This window comes from Capsicum annuum, chromosome 2 (genome assembly GCF_002878395.1).
Source record: "Capsicum annuum cultivar UCD-10X-F1 chromosome 2, UCD10Xv1.1, whole genome shotgun sequence".
NCBI lineage: Eukaryota > Viridiplantae > Streptophyta > Magnoliopsida > Solanales > Solanaceae > Capsicum > Capsicum annuum.
Genome location: NC_061112.1, coordinates 127,253,794 through 127,265,921, shown reverse-complemented (window position 1 = coordinate 127,265,921; position 12,128 = coordinate 127,253,794).

Genomic DNA, 12,128 nt, shown 5'->3' with positions numbered 1-12,128 from the left:
TACAACAGATGAAAAATCTGATGAAACATGTTGAACATTTGTTTTTTACAACTTCAATTGAGTTCATATGTTAGACTAATAGTACCTAAATTGATTAATCTAGAATCAGGGATGAGTTTTTATAGGGTCACCTAGGGTCTTGGGTCACCTAGAGTACTTGGTCAATTACAACTTCAATTATTTTTATACAATTTCAATTGAATTATCCTTTTGGAAATTGCATGATGAGAGGTTTAAAAATTAGGCATATATTTTATGATTTTAAAAATAATTAAGATCAATTCGAACCAAATTAATATTTTCAAAACTACTTGTCATTCTTTTCCAAAATACAAATCAACCCATACAAAATGTTTCATCATTTCAAATCTTGAGGTCTAGATCTTTCTCTCTCATTCTCACTCAACAATACAGTACAGACAACAACTACTCAATAAATTTACTCAACCCTCCACAATAGATCACTTTTCTTCTCATTTTTTACCACATAGGTGTTATTTTCGATTTCATTCTTGCTTGTATCAGTCATTTTCTTTGTCTTTGTAGGCAACCGAGTTCGAGAAGAGCTCTATATATTTGTTAATTTTTTCTAAAAAAAATAAGGGCTTTTAAGTTAAAGATGAAAAATAAAAATTTTAGTTGTATTATCTTCGAGAATGGGTTTACAATTTTAAGTTTTGATGGTAAAATCATAGGAAGAACTCGAGAAATCCCTAGTTTTCATCACAGTGTTCCGTTGGCTGTCGTGGTATCGTTAGATGGTGTTTGTGGTGTTGGTGGTGTTGGTGTTTGTGGTCGTCGTGGTGGCACTGATGGTGTTTGTGGTGGTTGTCGGTAGTGTCGTTATTCGTGGTGTTTGTTTGTTTGTTGGCATTGGTTGGTGGTATTTATGGTGGTGGTTGTTGGTGTTTCGGTATTCGTGGTGTTTGTAATATATTTTTTCAAAATCTATGCATACATCAATTGTAATGTAATTTTTATTTTTCTTTGTCTGTAGATAAAACATGTCTCCCAAAAGAAAAGAAAGTGAAAGTGGATCAACGTCTGACCACTAAAAAAAAGACTACAGTACAGAGGGATTCGGAGGAGTTTCCTGAACAATCTCGGTCAGGGAAAAGTAAAGCTGAGGAGAGATATGAAAACAACGCTGAGGGAGATGGACAAGGGTCCGCAGATGGTGATGAAGAAAATGAAAGTGAGAAAGAGGAGGAATTGGAGAGTGAGAAAGAGAAAGAGAATGATCATCAACATGATGATAATGGATCACCTATGGGGCATGAGTTAATATCGACATCCCAGCATGATCTTGCCAAAACTTTTAGTATTGACAGGTTTTAAGTTGCGATACCGATAAATGACCCAGAAGAGGAAATTTTTTGAACATTTTATGAAAATTATGAAGAACGAAAACATAGGCGGACTTTTTAAGAAAAGCTGCTTTGGATGCTTTCTGGAGCTGCCTGAGGACCCCTCTGCCCGTATTCGTTTCCCTATGACATGGTATATGGTCTTCTCAAGCGCAGGATCAAGTATGCGGGAATGATAAAGATCCGGAGGAGGGGTCAAAAAGAAGATGGATGAAATCTGGATCAACTATTGTGGCATGCCTGTTTGTTTTGGCTTTCATGGTAAAATTAATCACTAATTTTGCTCATCCATTCATTTATATTGAATATAGTTATTATTTTTTTTTTGCTTTCTTCCTGTTTACATTTTTTAGGCTTGGACATTTGAACCCATTCCTCCTCTCCAAAAGTAGTTAATGGATTACTCGAAAGAGGTTTCTCATCCAAGGATATTTAGGTGGTTGGCTGAAAAGAGCAACACCAATATTAAGGAGGCTGATCTCTTCAACCCTTCGGATGATGCAGTACATCTTCTTCAAGAAAAATAATTCTACTCAAAGACAAGAAAGATATTGAACAGATGTTATATCTGGAGCAACAGATGTTATATCTAATGCACCAGATGGGACATCTATTGCAACAAGGTATATCTTGCATCAGATTACCCATATGTTGCTTTGGTTCTCTGAACCCGACTCCTAAAAGATTAACCATCTACAGCAAATTATGCAACAGATGTTTAATCTGATAATATATTATTCATCTATTGCGACGTATAGATCATCTGTTGCATAACAGATAACCCATCTTGTGCAACTGTTGCAACAGATGATTGATATTTTGCATCAGATTATCCATATGTTGCTTTGTTTCTCTGAACCAGACTCAAACGGTTTTTAACCATATACTTCAAACTATGCAATAGATGGGTCTTTTTTTTAAAACGTAGCCTAACTGTGAAAATTATTATATTATATGATTTAAATGCATCTGTCTTTTTTTTCTTTTTTATAGGTTGTGCATCCATGGATCGTGCCTACTAAGGTGGAGTCGGTGATGACTTCTTATATTACTCTAGGTCATGTTGATACTATAACAGACCCAACGGTGGAGTTAATAAAGAAGGAATTGGTTGGAGCCACAGCCATAAGAAGAGCAGTTAGGCAAGGTCATCCTAATGTTGAGGCTCTTCATGACCAACCTTTTACTAAGGCAGATCCGGGTGCTTCTTCTGGTAGAGTTGTTGGTGTTGGTGGCAGGCATGCTGATGCTTCTACCACTCATAATGATGAGCATGTTTATGCTCAAGAAAGAATAAATATATTTGAAAACACCCCTTTCTCCCTTACACAGGTCCCTCTCACCCCTCTTCACCCTCGTGTTCTTGTTGCGAATGCGATGAGTGCAAGGACAGACAGAATAAACTCTTTGAAAAAGTAGAGGCTATCTCTAAAGTTATCGAGGAATTCAAATCCAAGAGGTGTGTCATACCATCCAAGAAGGTGAGGGAGCTACACACTCCTATAGTGTTGGTTAGGAGAAAGAAAAGAGCAATTAGAGACGTACTCTCCGCTTGAAAATAAAAAGAAATTATAATTCCTCCCTCTCCAAAAGCTGTTGAAGTTCAGGGGCCAATAAAGAAGGTGGACATATACGCAGAACTTGGCACCGAAGAGAAGAGGGATCTGCAACAGGCCAAGAATGCCAAGCCAGGCGCACCAGATTACCCAAGGCCTCCCTTTTCCCCCAAGACTTCCAGACTATGATTGATATGCGTATGCCGTACGAGGACAAGGCAAGTTTACTTTTCCTAACCTATCCCTTCTAATCTACCCCATGAAGAAGAAGCCACACAACATATTTCAAATCTGTTGTAACAGTTGGGTATACTGGTGTAACTTATTATCCATCTGTTGCTAAGTTGCATTGGATTATTAATTCAGAGAACCCTATGCAATAGATGGACCATCCGTTGTATCTTTACAATTACTAACCTATTTAAAAATTGACTTCTTATCTCACAGCATGTTGACATAATTCTCTACCTCATGAGAAAAAGGCAATTAATGTACCGGGAAGCTTATGACGTTGTCGATAGGATAATGGACCTCGACTTCTGCAAGAAGCTCAAGGATAGGTATGATCAACTCAATAGAGAGGCGTCAGCCCTTGGCGTGGGACTTGATTTTCTAGTTCCTACGTTGATCTTGGATGAAGAAAAATTGATAAAATATGTTAGAGGAGATAGGCCAAATCCACACGGCAAGAGCTGGACTGAGGCCAAAAAGATTCTTGCGGTCATTAGCGTGAACAGCATGCATTATCGGGCTGTTGAGATACCACTCGAGGAGGGAAAGATCAATGTTTATGACTTTAACGTACCTCTCATCGACGATTTCAATCTTTTTCTCCTCGTGGAGCCACTGATGGTGCTGTTGCCCATCTTGTTGAGGGAGAGTAAACTGATGAATCATTTTCCAAAGGAAGTGTTGATGAAGAAATCATGGGATTTTGAAGGTCGAAACAGGGGAATGATCCTTCTAAAAGATGATATCGCTAAAGCGAGCGGCTCGCATGCTCTTGCACACATCGAATGTTTGCTGACCAGCACAAAAATGGCCGAGCCAACGACTTTTCTGTACAACAACGCTGTGGAAAACCTGTAAGAGGTCTGGGCTTATGGGGCACTAAATAGATGCTTGAAGCCTGTGTATATAGAAGAGCCTATGAAATAAAAATTTTTAATTTCAAGTCACCCTTCACTTTATTACATGTACATGTAGTGGCAGTAATTTTTTTCTGATGAAAGTTGAGTTTTTTACAATGTAATAGATTAGATTGTCAATCTGTTGTAAAATATATTTAATTCCTTCTGGTAGATAGTTTATCTTACAATAGGCTAGTCATCTGTTGCATTACGCCGATGTTATTTTTATGAATAATCTAATAATCTAAGTCTAATCTGTTGCAACAGTGGGAAGATTTGTTTGATAATTTCCAACAAATGACCTAAATTTTACAACATATGCCTAAATCTTTTTGATATTTTCCAACAGTTACGCTTGAATATCCATGTTCTCGACAACACCACACCAGTAGCAAATACACACACCACCATAAAATTTTCAAAATTAGGCTTAAATATCCATGTGCCCAACAACACCAAACCAATAGCAATAATGACAATAATGTAGTATCTTTTTGCTCGATTTTGTTTCTCTTCAGAAGCCTTGACTTTGTTCAACAAACCCCAGATTACATGATTTTCTTGTGAAGGGTGTTGTTCTTCATACCAATCAAAGTAATCGCATCCACTCAATTTTTATAAAAAAGAGAACACAATTACAAAATAATTACAAGTCAATAACTAATCAACTAATTAAATAAAAAAAATATTACCTTTGAAATCTTACAAGTAAAAAACCTACGACCCGAATTTTGTTGAGTCCAAGAAGTCTTTAACAGAGCTTCATGATCACACTTACAATATCGAAAATCTTTATCACAAAAAATAGTGGAAGATGCGCTCGACATTGTCAAGCTCAGTTGGAAAAAATGAAAGAACTAATTTAAAGAATTTGGATAGATAAACAAGATGACGATGAAGAAGAAGATTTGGGAATTTAGGGTTAAATTTTAGGAGAAAGATGAATATATAAGACAATGGAGGGATGGGGGGAATGACCATTGGGATTCAAGTAACGGCAAGTCAGCGAAATATGTCAGACTTGACACTGACACATTTGATGCCTATTTTATTTTACGTGTTTAAAATGAACACTGTCTACTTGATGCCTATTTTATTTTAGGTGTTTGAACTGAACACCGTCGATGGGTTATGCCTTTTTTATTTTAATTCAATTCACTTTAACCTTTTTACACGTAGTGGCAATTTTTTATGTCCAACGAAAGTTGAATTTTTATAATGCAACAGATTCTCCATCCGTTGTAAAAGTTATCCTACATGTTCTGACATATAGTTTATCTATTGTAATAGGTTGGTCATCTGTTGCATTATGTCGATGTTTTTATCTAAAGTCCATCTGTTCGAACAGTGGGAAGACCTATTTGATAAATTCTAACAGATCACCTACCTGTTGCAACATATGTCTAAATCTGTTCGATTTTTCCAATAAATGTGTCGTCTGTTGCACCAGATACATTATCTGTTGCAATATTTGAATCTAGTATTCCTTTTCAATTAACAAGTTCAAATCTAAGGAATAAATAAAATTTGTAGACAAAATAAAATAAATCGAAGCCTTTATAAATTAGCTGAAATAAGTCAACGAATAAATGAAATGTAAAAAACTTGTTATGGGTACAGATCTCAACAAATACATCAACAACAATTTAAGTATACTGCCAAGGATATCTTTGACAGGCTCAAGCTATAAAGATCTACTCAGTATGGACAAGTTGTTCTTCATCCGGTGCTATGAAATTCGGTTTTGCTCGTCGTGGATCTTTATTCTCACTTACGTATGATTTCTGCGCTTTTTGTTCTTCGTATTTCTATAAAAAGAGTAGCATATTGTCAATGCTATTCAGCAGTAGCTTCTTTTACATCCACCTGGAAAGCCAGAATTGGTCAATGCTAATCACGAAGATACAACAAAACGGAAAAGGATAACTCATCTCTCCTAGCAAATTAAACCGATCTTCCTCCCATTTTAAATTATCCCAAACAGATTATATTTTTATTACAACAATGAATCAATTGTTGGGATAAATTTCTACATGAGAAAGATCCTATGTGATAATTTCCAACGGATGAACCATCCGTTGCAACTATGAATCATCTGTTACAGCAGATAGGTCGTCTATTGGTACAAATAAAAGAGGTACGAAGATCTGTTTGATTTACTAAAACAGACGCGACATATGTTTATCTGGTGCAACTGGTTAGTCAACTGTTGCAACAGATGTATATATTTGTTTGATAATTTTCAACAGATGTATCATCTGTTGAAACAAATATGTGTCTATTTGTTTTGTCAGTTGGAAGACATATAATATATTCACCTTCTTCAGCTCGTGCTGCTCTCCTTTGGACATTGTACATTGCTCAGTGTAACACACAGACAGAGGAGTTGCAATTTCACTTTTTTGGATGCTTGGTAATGCCCTGGAAATCACTCTTCTCCTCTTAGCCCTAATCTCTAATGGAGCGGATGGAAATAAAATCCTCTTTTATGGAATGAGACCTCTCTTAGATGTCAATTCCTTTACAGAAGAAGTTAATGCATTAATAACATTAATCATTACATCATGTTTTGCCCTGCAGTCTTGACACTTGTATGCAAAATATTCGCTGGGAGAGGCAAAATCTGTATAACTAGTATGATCATACTCATAATGGTTTGCTTTAAATACTGTAAGAAGAGCATCATTAGCACCAACAGTAGCACCACTACTACCACCAACAGCTCCATCACCACTAAGATCATCAACAACAACAAGCCCACCCTCCAAAATTATTTTTCTTGTAATGGTTGTTGCTTCAAACAATTCCATTTTTATTCTGTCGATAACCTTAGGGTCCGATAAAATTTACACAGACCGTAAAGTAAGAAAAAATAGCATTTTCAACTCTCGGGGGGTTGAAGAGATCAAGAAATTTTACATTTTTATCAATTTTGGCCGACAACCATCTCAAGATTCTTGCACAGGAAACTCCTTCTTGGTAGTTCACTTGTTATCTCAAATAAGGAATGGCTTCAAACACCCCAAGCCTATAAAATAACGCCAATAAATCAAAACCATTATTGAGCGAAAAAAATGAATAATATCATAATAGAAGAAAGAAACATTTACCATGAAAGCCCATGGGAAGCCATATAAGTTGACTGTCTTTAGCGCTAACGAAGTCAACAAATATTTGACAGTCATTTTGAAGCTTTCATACCCCCATGGATAGCTGTTAAATGCCTCAATATCCTCGGAGAGCTTTATTAAACCGAGGCTTATGTTATTGTTAACGTCTTTCGCCCAAAGAATATTATGAACAAACCAAACCAAGCACAATGACTGCTTGTGCTTCTTTGAAAATCCTTTACCTTTCAACGCTTTTATCAAATTTTTGTTTTTGAAGCTTGGACCAACAATGGATACCAGGTCATCACGATCACATGACTTGTCTTTGCCTTTTTTAGGTGTGCGGGGTGCTTTTTTTGGGTTAGAATAGGTATAACTTGAGAAGGAGAATAATATTTTAGTCCAATAACTATGGCAAACTCCTTCCAACCAAAACAAATAGGCATGCCACAGTAATTTATCCACACCTCATCTATCTTATCTTTGTTTTCATACATAAACTTACGCTTGAGAAGTTCATATACCATTTTTATTTGGAAACGAGCATTGTTGACCTCCGGCAAATCAAGATATTTCCTAAAGCAGCTGTCCCTGAAATAAGCATCCAATTTTTGTTCTCGAAGTATTTTTCTGAAGGCGTCGAAAGATTTTCCCATGGTTGACTTAACCACGAAATCACCCGTTAAATTTGTGGCACCATCGCACTGCATTCTTACAGGATAACGATCAATGTTGAAGGCTTTGACCGGCTCTTCAGTGGAAAGGCTATTTGCATCTGCATCATCTCTTTTGAAACATCCCTCTTCCCCATGTTCATCATATTCTGCTCCTGATTGAGATAACGCTTGTCAAGCAAGCTCATAGACTGGTGGATGTAGCCTAGCTGCTTCACTTGTTCTTTTACTTGGACTTGATTTGATTTTTGTTCTTTTGGGAACTATATTATCTAAAATTAGCATGAACATAAAATAATATATTATTGTTGTTTAATACATCGTTAAAAAGGGATAACAGTAAATCAAACAAGCAAAATAGTAAAATAACAGTTGTAATAGATCACCGATCTGTTGCACCAGGTAGTATATCTATTGCAACATATAACCAAACTGTTGTAGCGGATGGGTAATCTGTTACAACAATTCAAAACATATCACTCATCTTTTAAGACAGATGAATAGTATGTTCAACAGATCACACAACTATTGTGACATCATCTGTTATAACATATGAGTGATCTGTTGGAACAATTAAATAATCTGTTATGACAATACAAAATATATCACTCATCTGTTGAGAAAGATAAATGGTTTGTGCAACAGATCACACAACTGTTGCAACATATGAGTAATCTGTCAGAGCAGTTAACTAACCTGCAGCAATGACTGAGTAATCTATTACGACAATACAAAACATATCACTTATCTATTGAGAAAGATGAATGGTCTGTGCAACAGGTCACACATCTGTTGCAATATATGAGTGATTTGTTGGAACAGTTATTAACGGTCAATACTATTTAGATTTCTTCCAACATAGGGTCATCTATCGCGGCAGATGAATGATTAGTTGGAAAAATCAAGTCTTGGATATTTTCTGTAGGAAGAGTTGATGGGATTTTATCCAATAAGAGGTTCATCTGTTGCATCAGATCATTAATCTGATGGTTCTTCCATTGCACCAGATGGTTAATTAGTTGCATCAGATTTTTTATCTGATGCTAAATCTGTTGCATCAGATAGTTAATCTGTTGCATCAGATTATTAATCTGTTGTATTAGAATTATAATCTGATGGTTCCTCTAGTGCATCAGATGGTTGATCTGTTGCATCATATAATAAATCTGTTGCATCAGATGGTTAATATATTGCACCAGATGGGTAATCTGTCGGAGGAAACAAAAAACAGTAGCATAATTTTGTTCAACAAAAAACAGCAATTTCACTATTTTTACCAAAAATAAGAACAGAACTAATCAAACCAAATTACCATTTTATTTATATAAACATAAACAATAAAAAGGTCATTTCAGACCGCATTTGAAATTAGTGCAACAAATATTGAAATTGTTAACCAATACTATAAGAGAAGTTGGCTCAAGTTCCTCGTTTTCTTCAAAACTAAAAAGGCCATAAATTTTTACATGTGAAAGAAGAAAAGAAACGATGAAGAATTCAAAGCTTTTGTGGCCGGAGAGTAAGGCTGTCACGTCGATTGAAGGTTGAAGTCAAAAAGGAACTCGAAGCCCAACTATTTATAGTCGGATGTTGAAGTCGCCGAGGATTGAAATGAGAAATTTACAGAACAGTTGGTTGGGAGAGATTTGAGAGAAGCTGTCGAGAGAGGGATAAGAGATAGGTTGATTGAATTGAAGAGGGGAACTCGAAGCCCAACTATTTATCGCCGAAGGTCAAAGTCGTCGGGGGTTGAATGGAGAAAAGAGGGGAACTCGAAGCCCAACTATTTATTGCCGGAGGTAGAAGTCATCGGGGGTTGAAGGGAGAAATTTTGCAAAACTATTAGTTGGGAGAGAGTTGAGAGAAGTTGCCGAGAGAGAGGAGAGAGTGGTTGATTTGGATTGAAGAGGGGTGTGAGTTGGGTTGATTTGTATTTTTGAAAAGATTAGAAAGTTTTAAAAATATTAATCCAGTCCACAATTAATTTAATCAAGTTTCCTAATGATGTTTGACCCTATCTGTTGATCAATGTCACCAATTCTTCATTCAAGACTTAAAAAACACCTTTCCTTCAATTTTCTCGGGAAAGTTCACCTACCCTTTTCAAATTGGAAAAACTCACATACTACATTTAATTTTTGCAACATTTTTTTTTTGCTTCTTCTTTTGAGAATCTTAACCTATTTTATGTAAACTAATTTCACCAAATTTTTAAAGATATTTAGAACTTTACCCTATATAGAATTATTTTTATATAATAATTTCTTTGAAGTTAGATTTTTCTTTAACAAAATATTGCCATAAATTTAGAAATTCAACTAAAAGTAAAAAATCCTTTCCATTTAATTCTTTTATATATTTATTATAATTAATATTCAATATTATAAATTAAAGAAAAACTGTGACAAGATGATTATGTCTATTGCAGTATTGTTTAATGCTTTGAAAAGATAAGGCACTGGAAATAATGGGAAAGATGAAATAGATTATGCTCTGGGGATACGAATAAGTTTTGGTACAAAACACTCTGGGACCCTGGGTTTATTATGGGGAGAAATTTTGAATTTGATTGGCGTAATTATTAATTGGCAGTTGGGTTCTCTTTAATGCTTTGAAATTGATAGGAAAGGATGATTTCTTAATTATAATCAACAAAATCAAAACATAATATAAAAATAAAAATTTGAAATTCAGAAATCATAAAGTTACCCCATAACAAAGCTACGATCAAAACTCTTATTACCCAAATAAGATATTCGTGTACTCCTAAATTAAAATATTACTATAACAAAATAATAACAATCCTTACCTAAAAAAAAAAAATTCTTTTTTTTCCATGGAAAGTTCACCTACCCTTTTCAAATTGGAAAAACTCACGTACTGCATTTAATTTTTGCAACAATTTTTTTTTTTTTGCTTCTTCTTTTAAGAATCTTAACCTGTTTTACGTAAAATAATTTCATCAAAATTTTAAAGATATTTAGAACTTTATCCTATATAGAATTTTTTTTATATAATAGTTTCTTTGAAGTTAGATTTTTCTTTACCAAAATATTGCCATAAATTTAGAAATTCAACTAAAAGTAAAAAAAAAATTCCATTTAATTCTTTTATATATTTATTATAATTAATATTCAATATTATAAATTAAAGAAAAACTGTGAAAAGATGATTATGTCTATTGCAGTATTGTTTAATGCTTTGAAAAGATAAAGCTATGGAAATAATGGAAAAGATGAAATAGATTATGCTCTGGGGATACGAATAAGTTTTGGTACAAAACATTCTGGGATTTGGGTTTATTATGGGGAGAAATTTTGAATTTGATTGGTGTAATTATTAATTGGTAGTTGGGTTCTTTAATGCTTTGAAAGTGATAGAAAAGGATGATTTCCTAATTATAATCAACAAAATCAAAACATAATATAAATAAAAATTTGAAATTCAGAAACCATAAAGTTATCCCATAACAAAGTTACGATCAAAAAGTTTTATTACCCAAATAAAATATCTGTATACTCCTAATTTAAAATATTAGTATAACATAAGAATAACAATCCTTACCTAAAAAAAAGAACAAAATCTTTTTTTTTCCTTGGAAAAGTTCACCTATCCTTTTCAAATTGGAAAAACTCGGTACTACATTTAATTTTTGTAACAATTATTTTTTGCTTCTTCTTTTGAGAATTTTAACCTGTTTCATGTAAAATAGTTTCATCAAATTTTTAAAAATATTTAGAATTTTATCCTATGTAGACTTTTTTTTATATAATAGTTTCTTTGAAGTTGGATTTTTCTTTAACAAAATATTGCCATAAATTTAGGAATTCAACTAAAAGTAGAAAATCTTTTCCATTTAATTCTTTTATATATTTATTATAATTAATATTCAATATTATAAATTAAAGAAAAACTGTGAAAAGATGATTTTGTCTATTACAGTATTGTTAATGCTTTGAAAAGATAAAGCTATAGAAATAATGGGAAAGATGAAATAGAAAATGCTCTAGGGATACGAATAAGTTCTGGTACAAAACACTCTGGGACCTTCCAACCAAAAAAAAAAACACTCTGGGACCTTGGATTTATTATGGGGAGAAATTTTGAATTTAATTGGCGTAATTATTAGTTGGTAGTTGGGTTCTCTTTAATGCTTTGAAATTGGCCGAATGAATCAACTTCTCTAAGGTTAGGCCTTTTACTTATAGGTTAGAATTATCTAAAAACTAGTGAAATTGGCCGCACACGAATTAGTAAAATTAAGTTCTTTAAACTCATTTTTTGAGAGTAC